This window comes from Callithrix jacchus, chromosome 18 (genome assembly GCF_049354715.1).
Source record: "Callithrix jacchus isolate 240 chromosome 18, calJac240_pri, whole genome shotgun sequence".
NCBI classification, from domain to species: Eukaryota; Metazoa; Chordata; class Mammalia; order Primates; family Cebidae; genus Callithrix; species Callithrix jacchus.
Genome location: NC_133519.1, coordinates 4,943,789 through 4,954,263, shown reverse-complemented (window position 1 = coordinate 4,954,263; position 10,475 = coordinate 4,943,789). Strand labels below are relative to the sequence as shown.

The window sequence follows — 10,475 nt, the reverse complement described above, 5'->3', positions numbered from 1 at the left end:
AGTCAGCCTAAAAGACCTTACACCCATTCCTGTATCCCTTGCCCTAACAGGGACTCAGAGCCCTCCCTAGGCCCTGCATAATGTTCTCCAGGTCCTCAGTCTGTTCCCTGGGCCAGGCCCATGACCAAGGGCATCGAAGGAAATGTTGAGTGATGTGGGGCAGCATGGTGGGAGGGGGTCGTGGTCACTCATGCCAAGGGGCAAGAAAGAATTCATGGCGAGTTTGAAGTGCAAAGTGAAAGCAGGTTTATTTAAGGCTGGGCCGTTGGCTCATACTGTAATCCCAGCACTTCAGGAGGCTGAGGAGGGTGGATCACTTGAGGTCAGTTCAAGACTAGCCTGGCCAACATGGTGAAACCCCCTCTTTACTAAAAATACAAAAAATTAGCCCAGCATGGTGGTGGGCACCTGTAATCCCAGCTACTTGGGAGGCTGAGGCAGGAGAATCACTTGAACCAAGGAGGTGGAGGTTGCAGTGAGCCAAGATGGCACCACTGTACTCCAACCTGGGCAACAGAGCGAGACTCCGTCTCAAAAAAAAAAATAAAGGAATAAAAGAATGTCTACTCCATAGACAGAGCAGGCCCTAGGGCTGCTGATTGCATTTTTTTTTTTTTTTTTTTTTGAGATGGAGTTTCGCTCTTGTCACCCAGGCTGGAGTGCAATGGCGCCATCTCAGCTCACCGCAACCTCCGCCTCCCGGGTTCAGGCAATTCTCCTGCCTCAGCCTCCTGAGTAGCTGGGATTATGGGCATGCGCCACCATGCCCAGCTAATTTTTGTATTTTTAGTAGAGACGGGGTTTCACCATGTTGACCAGGATGGTCTCGATCTCTTGACCTCGTGATCCACCTGCCTCAGCCTCCCAAAGTGCTGGGATTACAGGCGTGAGCCACCGGACCCGGCCCTGATTACCCATTTTAATGGTTATTTCTTGATTATGTGCTAAACAAGGGGTGGATTATTCATGATTTCCCTTTTTAGACCATAGAGGGTAACTTGCCGTGGCATTTGTAAACTGTCATGGCGCTGGTGGAAGTGTAACAGTGAGGACAGAGGCCACTGTCGTGGTCATTTTGGTCTTGGTGGGTTTTGGCCGGCTTCTTTACTGCGACCTGTTTTATCAGCAAGGTCCTTATGAGCTGTATTTTCTGCTGAATTCCTCATCCTGTGATTTAGAATGCCGTGACCATCTGAGAATGCAGTCCAATAGGTTCCAGCCCCATTTTACCCAGCTCCTATTTAAGATGGAGTTGGTTTGGTTCACACGCCTCTGACACCTTTACCTCTCTGGGCCTCTGTGTTCCCATCAGAATGTTGGAGCCTCCGAGGGCACCACCCCGGTGCTCTGGGAGCCTCTGTGTCCACACTCAGCCTGGATGGGGGCTCAGTGTGGGACTGTTTTGTTGGGTCATGGTTAGCCAGTGTAGGCCAAGCTGGGCTAGACACGGGGCTGTAGGGGTAGCGCCTCTACTGTAGGGAAAGGTGGAGGTGCAATTTGTGTAGGGATGACAAGCTCCAGCTTGGAGGGCCTTTTCCCGGCCCTTGTTGCTGATGCCCTCTGTTGGGGCCTGAAGAGCTGGTGCCAAGGGCCTGGCCAGCAGGGGTCTGACCTGGCCTTTGGCCCTCTGTCTCCATTGCTTTGCACCTCTCAATTTTTTTTGTTTATTTGTTTGAGACAGAGTCTTGCTCTGTTACCCACACTGGAGTATAGTGGTGAGATCTTGGCTCACTGCAACCTCTGCCTGCCAGGTTCAAGCGATTATCCTGCCACAGCCATCTGAGTAGCTAGGGTTAGTGTGTGCCACCATGCCTGGCTAACTTTGGTATTTTTAGTAGAGATGGGGTTTCAGAAGGTTGGTCAGGCTTGTCTGGAACTCCTGGCCTTGTGATCCACCCATGTTGGATCCAAAGTGCTTGGATTGCAGGCATGAGCCACCTCGCCCAGCCGATTTTTCTTTTTTTTTCTTAGAGATAGAGTCTCGCCCTGTCACCCAGGCTGGAGTGCAATAGCTTAATCTCCACTCATGGCACCTTTGCTTCCTGGATTCAAGTGATTTTTGTCCTGTCTCAGCCTCCTGAGTAGCTGGGATTACAGGCACCCACCACCATGCACAGCTAATTTTTGTATTTTTAGTAGAGGTGGTGTTTCACCATGTTGGCCAGGATGTTCTCAATCTGTTGGCCTCATGATCTGCCTGCCTCAATGTCCCAAAAATGCTGGAATTACAGGCATGAGCCACCATGTCCAGCCATGCCCTGCACCTCTTCTCACTCCTCACTTTCTAAGATAAGTCATGGGGGATCCTGGTGATGGGAGCCATGGAGATGCTTAGAGCAGGGGAGTGGCCACAGCAACAGGCTAACTGGGAACAGCTCCCTGGTGACAGGGCAGGAAGAGGTGAGCCTGGAGGCAGGGACAGGCAGCAGGGGTGTCCCAGGCCCAGCTGACAAAGCCCACGATGTGGGCCACAACTGTAAGCCCCGTCTCAAGGACCAGGAGCATGCTTAGGACCTGAGGTCACCTGGGTATTGGGCTGTAGCCAACTTGGCCCCATAAACAGTTTCTATTCCTGGGTCTTGGGCTCTGACACCAAATATGGTGTGGCCCTTGTCTGGCATGCCCAGCTGTGGTCCAGCAACATCTCCTGCCCCTCCAGGTGGGCCCAGACCCCACCCACACTATGGAGGCAGATCATTCCAGCACTTGGGGCCCCCAAATGGCCAGGGGCCTGTGCTGCTGCTCCTGGTTCTCCAACTGTCCACCCATCCACGTGATTCACGTGGGGTTAAAATTACCCAGGACCGAAATAGCCCCTCTCCCTACAGAAGAAAGATGGGGCTGGGGGACAGCGTGTTTTGTTTTACACCAAAGTCCTGTCTTGCTGCCCCCATCCCAGGGAGCTCACCTGGCCTCTGACCCCACATCGATCTGCACACTCACTCATTAATTCACTCACTCATTGATTCATTCATTTACTGATCATTTATTAATTTTTCTTTTCTTTTTTTTAATTTTGAGACAGAGTTTCGCTCTTGTTACCCAGGCTGGAGTGCAATGGCGTGATCTTGGCTCGCCGCAACCTCCGCTTCCTGGGTTCAGGCAATTTTCCTGCCTCAGCCTCCTCAATAGCTGGGATTACAGGCACACGCCACCATGCCCAGCTAATTTTTTGTATTTTTAGTAGAGACGGGGTTTCACTACGTTGACCAGGATGGTCTTGATCTCTTGACCTTGTGATCCACCCGCCTCAGCCTCCCAAAGTGCTGGGATTACAGGCTTGAGCCACCGTGCCCAGCTCTTTTTTTTTTAAAGATGGGGTTTCCCCATGATGGCCAGGCTGGTCTTGAACTCCTGACCTCAGGTGATCCACTCAGCTCAGCCTCCTAAAGTGCTAGGATTACAGGTGTGAGCCACCGCACCTGGCTATGGATCATTTATTAATGCACTTGGTGGTTAATTCATGTAATCACAATTTACTAACTACATGCTAAGAGCTGGGCACTGTTCTATTGTTCTAGAGCTGAGCAAAACACAAAACATAAGGCCAAGCACAGTGGCTTATGCCTGTAATTGCAGCACTTTGGGAGGGCAAGGCGGGCGGATCACAAAATTGGGAGTTCAAGGCCAGCCTTGCCAATATGTTGAAACCCGTCTCAACCAAAAATACAAAAATTAGCTGGGCATGGTGGTGGGCACCTGTAGTCCCAGCTACTCAGGAGGCTGAGGCAGGAGAATCACTTAAACTAAGGCAGCAGACATTGCAGTAAGCCAAGATTGCACTACTGCACTCCAGCCTGGGTGACAGCGAGACTCTGTCTCAAAGAAAAAAAACACACACACACACACAAAACATAGCTATCCTCATAGGGTTATGTTCCAGACAGACAAGCAAAGCAAACAAGTAGGATGTACAGTGTGTTAGAATAAGTGCAAGGATGAGTAACCTAATCAGGGGGCTCTGAAGCCATGGGGGGGATGGGAATTTCAGGGGGCCCATGGAGGACCTGGTGGGAAGGGGACTTTTGAGTGGACACCTGAGGGAACAACCTTCCAAGCAGAAGGACACCAAGGCTCTGGCATCCACACGAGGCCTGAGAAACAGGTGGCCAGGTGTGGCTGGGGCACAGGTGGCGGGGAGAGCAGCAGAATATGAGGTCAGGCTGTGGGGGACACATGGGGCCCAGTGGATCAGGACTTCCCACATCACTCAGGGTCTGACCTGAGAATGACATGGCCAACGTATTTGTAAATTATCCTGCTGGCTGTTGAGTGAGTGGGTCAGAGTGAGCCTTTTCCCCATGTGCCTACTGTGTGCTGAGCTCCAAGCCGGGTAGTGGGGAGAGAAGACACAGGTGCACACTGGACGCTTGTCCCTATGGTGCTTACGGAGGTCTGGAGCCACTGCATCTCCTCCGTCTGACATGCTCATCCTTGGTGCTTAACCAAGTGTCACCTCCCCGAGGGAGTCACCATCTTTGTCTGTGTCCTTTTTTTGAGACAGAGTTTCACTCTTGTTGCCTAGGCTAGAGTGCAATGGTGCGATCTCAGCTGACTGAAACCTCTGCCTCCTGGGTTCAAGCGATTCTCCTGCCTCAGCCTCCTGAGTAGCTGGGATTACATGCATGTACCACCACACCTGGCTAATTTTTTATATTTGATAGAGATGAGGTTTCTTCATTTTGGTCAGGTGGGTCTCGAACTCCTGACCTCAGGTGATCCCCACCTCGGTCTCCCAAAGCGCTGGAGCCACTATGCCTGGCTTTTTATCTTTTCTATTTTATTTATAGAGATTAGGTTTCACCTTGTTGGTTAGGGTGGTTTCGAACTCCTGACCTCAGATGATCCACCCACCTCGGCCTCCCAAAGTGAGCCATTATTATTTTTTTTTTTTAAGATAGAGTCTGTGCATTGGAACAACAACAAAAAAAGTCTGGTCTCTCTCACACAGGCTGGGGTGCAGTGGCGCAATCTTGGCTTACCACAACCTCTGCCTCCTGGGTTCAAGCAGTTCTCCTGCCTCAGCCTCCTGAGTAGGTGGGATTACACATGTGTGCCACCACACCTGGCTAATTTTTGGACTTTTAGCAGAGACAGGGTTTTGCCATGTTGGCCAGGCTGTCCTCAAACTCTTGACTGCAAGTGATCAGACTTCCTCGGCCTCCCAAAGTGCTGGAATTACAGACATGAGCCATGAGACCTGACCACTGTTTCTAAATGGTGCTCCCACAAGGCTGATAGCTCCTTCGAGGCAAGGCTGTGTCTGATTCTCCTTTTCTCCTGGGTACCAGTGCAGGGCCTGCCCTGTCCCTGAGTGTCTGGTGGAGCAAGTCAATGAATCAGTGAACACGAGTCCCAGGCCTGATTTGTGTGTGTGGCCAGGGATACAAGGCCTCTGAGAGCCAGCGGCCTGTCTCACTCGGGGATATGAGCCTCTGAGAGCCAGAAGCCTGTCTCACTCAGGGACACAAGGCCTCTGAGAGCTGGCGGCCTGTCTCACTCTCTTCTTGCCATCTTTTGCAGATGAATTTGGAGGCACTGCAAGTGCGTGGAAGGGCCGTTTTGTGTTGGCAAAGAAGGTCGGCCGCTGAGCCAGGGTGTGTCTCCCGGAGGCCTGCAGGCTGCCAGGATCCCCACTCTCTGCCACAGGCTGGCAAGGCTGGTCAGTTACTAGCCAGTGATATCATCAAGGTTCCCTGCTCTCTACCCTGGTAAGGGCCCAGCCTACGTCACCAAGCCCCAGGCTCCCAGAACCACATGCACAGGCTCACAGCCCATGTGAGATTACCACTCCAGCTTCTGCCTGTCCTTGGGAGGGGACCAACTCCCAGCTCCCATTAGTGCCCAGGTTGCACCCAGTCCCTTGACCTTGTGCCCAGGTTCTCTGGCACCTAATGTAGAAATGATACTTACCCAGAGGGGGTAAGTTTGTCACAGAGCACTTAGAAATCATTGAGTCATTGCTGGTCCTGCTGGCTGTTAACAGTCGATATGGCTCAGGTCAGCTTGCACCGAGGTCCTTCAACACACGGGGTACACTGGCTAGCCACCTCTCCTAGGCAGGGTGGTGCAGTGGTGAGGGCAGGGACCTCAGCCAGGCGGCCTGGGATCTAACTCCTGTGCTGTCACTGCTGGCTGTGAGGTGGAGTCCCATGCCTCCCAGGTGTCCACACAGCCTTGCCACCATGAGCAGAGTCCAAGCCTGTCTTGTTCTTCCAACCACCTGCGAGGAACCTGTGCATGTTCCTGGCCACCAGCCAAGTGGACATCACCAGGAAAGAGTGAGGTCCAAGGCAGAAGGACCAGTCAGCATCACAGCCTGCAGCACGACCTCCCTGGTTCTTTCCCACCTGTGTCTATGAGAAGCACAGCCCAGGGTCTGGGCTGGGCAGCCAGGGGACTCAAAGACCCCCTTGTGTCTGGGGCAAAGGGCTCTGGGACACAGTAGGCATCCTTTGTGCCTGGATCACCCTGTGAGTGTACCTGCCAGGCCAGCCCTTAGCAAGCCAGCGCCTGGGCCTGCCAGAGCCCCAGGCCTCATGCTGAATGTCCACAGGCCCACTCTGGCCTGCCCTTGGATGAGCCTCAGGTCTGGCTCATGGAGCTGAGGTGGGCAAGAGCTGGACCTCAAATCCCAGGCTGCCCCTCCTAACAGAGCCCTGTGTGTCACATGGCAAAGCCATCACTTCTGACAGTTCTTATACAGACCAGACTCTGGCCTGGGCTTGTGATGGTGGCATGCCATGGGTGGCACTGGCCAGTCCTTGGGGGAGCTCACAGGCGTGAGTGGAAGGGATCCTGCTCCAACCCCAGTCCACAGCCCGCTGTGCTCCCTTTTTCTTTTTTAGACGAGTCTCACTCTTGCCAGGCTGGAGCGCAGTGGTGCAATCTCGGCTCACTGCCACCTCTGGCTCCCAGGTTCAAGCAATTCTCCTTCTCAGCCTCCCTAGTAGCTGGGACTACAGGTGCGTGCCACCACATCCAGCTAATTTTTTGTATTTTTTTTTCCTTTGTTTCTCATTTTAACTGATTCTGCAATAAATTTTTGTATTTTTAGTAGAGAAGGGGTTTCACCATGTTGGCCAGGATGGTCCTGATCTCTTGACCTCATGATCTGCCTGTCTCGGCCTCTCAAAGTGCTGGGATTACAGGCATGGGCCACTGCACCTGGCCAGTGCTCTCATTTTGTAGGTGAGCAGCCGGTAGACTAGAATTCAAGCCGTGGTCTCTGTGGCCCTGGGAGCCCATGGGCTTGGAAGCTGGGCTTGGCTCTGGCTGATGGTCACAGGAAGCATTTTCCTTTGAGTTGGAAATGCCAGTGGCCTCCCTGATGGCAGGTGCTCATGTCTTACAGACCGGCCAGTTCCTGCTGGAAGCCCCTGGTCCGATCTAGGAAGATCATGTCCAAGCCCACCGACCTCATGCTGCAGCTGCTCCGGGACACCCCAAGGCAGTGGGTCTGCACCCTGTTCATTCATCATCGGCTTCAAGTTCATGTTTTGCATCTCCATCATGATCTACTGGCACATCGTGGGAGAGCCCAAGGAGCAAAGGCAGCTCTATAACCTGCTGGCAGATATTCTTTGCCCCACCATGGCACCCCTCACCCCTCCCTCTTACAGCCCCGCTCCGGGCAACATCTTCTTCCTAGAGACTTTGGACCACACCAACCCCAACTTCCTCTTCATGTGCTCAGTGGAGTCGGCCACCAGAACTCACCCTGAATCCTGTGTGCTGGTCCTGATGAAAGGGCTTCCAGGTAGCAATGCCTCCCTGCCCCGGCACCTGGGCATCTCGCTTCTGAGCTGCTTTCCCAATGTCCAGATGCTCCCACTGGACCTGCAGGAGCTATTCCGGGACACACCTCTGGCTGACTGTTACACAGCGGTGCAGGGGCGCTGGGAGCCCTACCTGCTGCCCGTGCTGTCTGATGCCTCCAGGATCACACTCATGTGGAAGTTCGGTGGCATCTACCTGGACACGGACTTCATTGTCCTCAAGAACCTGAGGAACCTGACCAACGTGCTGGGCACCCAGTCCCTCTATGTCCTCAATGGCCCCTTCCTGGCCTTCCAGTGCCAGCACGAGTTCATGGAGCTGTGCATGTGGGACTACGTGGACCACTACAATGGCTGGATCTGGGGCTACCAGGGCCCCCAACTGCTCACACATGTCTTCAAGAAGTGGTGCTCCAACTACAGGCTCACTGAGAGCCACGCCTGCCACGGGGTCACCACCCTGCCCCCTGAGGCCTTCTACCCCATCCCCTGGCAGGACTGGAAGAAGTATTTCAAGGACATCAGCCCCTAGGAGCTGCCCCAGCTGTTCAATGCCACCTATGCTGTCCACGTGTGGAACAAGAAGAGCCGGGGCACACACTTCGAGGTCATGTCTAGGGGGCTGCTGCCCCAGCTCCATTCCCGCTACTGCCCCACAATGCACGAGGTCATGAAGATGTACTTGTGAGGGGCCCACCAGGCCACCTCCACGACCCACTCCCGATGGAGGGGGCACTTGGCCACCCTTGCTGGGGAGGCAAGATTGAGGACCCAGGAGAGGGAGGTCTGAGCTGCCACCAGGCTTAGGCTGTTGCAAAGGAGGAGCTGTGGGAGCAGGCCCAGTGGGAGGCTGTGGACACCCTCAAGACAGTGCCCTTTGTCAGGGCAAAGCTGACACGTGGTGCCAGGGCCAGCAGAGTGAGCTCAGTGAGTGCCCCGGGACTTCTGGATGACAGAGAGAAGGATGAACCTTAGGGCACCCCTGGGTGGCGTGGGAAGCCAGACAGTTTGGGCAGAGGTGCCCTTGAGGCCAGTGCTAAGGGGAAGGAGGGATGAGATTCCGGAGAGGAGAGGAGGTGGAAAGAGGTAGGAGAGTGGTGGGAAGAGGTAGGAGAGCGGTGGGGGGCGGGGGGAGACCCAGCCCCAGGGCCCGGGATGGGGAGTGCTTTTTTCTTTTCTGGTTTTGGTTCCTCTTTCAAGGGGCCATCAGGGACTGAGCAGGGCAGAGGCCCAGCAGTGCCAGCCTGGGGAGCCCATTAGGGGCAGCCCCTCCTGCCCACCCCATCCTTCCTCCTCTCCAGAGATGCAAGGGGTGGCATGTACCCTCTGCCTATTCACTCGGACAAGGGGTGGGGGTTCTCTAAAGAAAACACCCCCTCCCAAATATAAACACAGGAGAATAATAAACAGAATAAATGTTACCAATCGTCACCTAGTGCCCTGTGATTGCTGAAGTGCATTCAGGCTCACAGCCTCCTCTGCTTTGTTGTTCTGACCAGGAAGCTGCTGGGTGGACTGGCGGTGACTTCAATGAGGTCTCACAACCTGCCCTGCACAGAAGAGCTTGGGACCTGGCTCCTAGCCCGGCATCCCTAGTGATGGGGAGCCCCTGAGGTGGGGAATGGGGGAGGCCTGTTTTTCCCTCCTTTTTCAAGGCTCGCAAACACCCGAGGATGAGTCCCACCAGCACAACCACCCCCATGACAACCCTCAATCTGTTTCACATAAATGGATCCAAATGAGGACACTGACAAGCCTACCAGTGGAGCAGGGGTGAGCCACAGCCTGTCCAGGGAGGGGTCCCAGCGAGGGAGCTTTGAGGGCCTGTGGGGTCCCTCTGGCCTCAGCCTGGATGCCTGGCTGAGATCCTGGGAGGGACCTGAAGGGCCTGTGGGTGGCTCCAGGACTGGGCCACAGGGATATCTGCTCCCTACATGGTGAGGCCCCAGCTGGTTGGCATTGTGGAAGCTGCCTGGGCATTCCCACCAGGCTGGAAGAGAGCTGCCCAGTGGGACTGGGGCTGCTGCCAGGAGCACTGAAGCTCAGCAGGCTGCTTTTTGGCAGTCGAAGCAGAAGATGTTCATTAGGCTCCATTTTCTGCCCACAGACCGTCTTGGGTGGCATGGGAAGGAGGTGAGCTCCCTGGCTCTTAGGGGTATTCAAGAGTAGGTTATGTGTTTTGGGGTTATTTTTTTCTTTTGAGATGGAGTCTTTTTCTGTCACCCAGGCTGGAGTGCAGTGGCCCCATCTTGGCTCACTGCAACCTCCACTTCCTGGGTTCAAGTGATTCTCCTGCCTCAGCCTCCCAAATAGCTGGGACTAAAGGCATGCACCACCAAGCCAGTTAACTTTGTATTTTTAGTAGAGATGGGGTTTTGCCATGTTGGCCAGGCTGGTCTCGAATTCCTGAACCCAAGTGATCTGCCTGCCTGGGTCTCCCAAAGTTCTGGGATTACAGGCAGGAGCTGCTGCGCCCAGCCCTTAGGGTTTTTAAGTTGGCCAAAGTGTGGAGATCCTTCACTGGCTGAAGAGTGTAGGGTGAGATGCTGGGACAGGGAGAAGAAGAAAATGTGTTCTCACACTGATTTCATTGATCTGTTGGCGGGGGGTCTTTGCTGTTTCACAGGAATTTGGGATCTGAAAAACATCTTAAGCTCATGCCTGTAAACCCATCACTTTGGGAACCAAGGTGAGTGG

The 10,475-nt window shown here is 54.1% G+C and overlaps 1 pseudogene; it reads left to right on the top strand.

Moving 5' to 3' along the window:
- The first annotated feature begins 7,400 nt into the window (after window positions 1-7,400).
- Window positions 7,401-8,466, top strand: LOC118151194 (lactosylceramide 4-alpha-galactosyltransferase-like; annotated as a pseudogene).
- The last annotated feature ends 2,009 nt before the right edge of the window (window positions 8,467-10,475 follow it).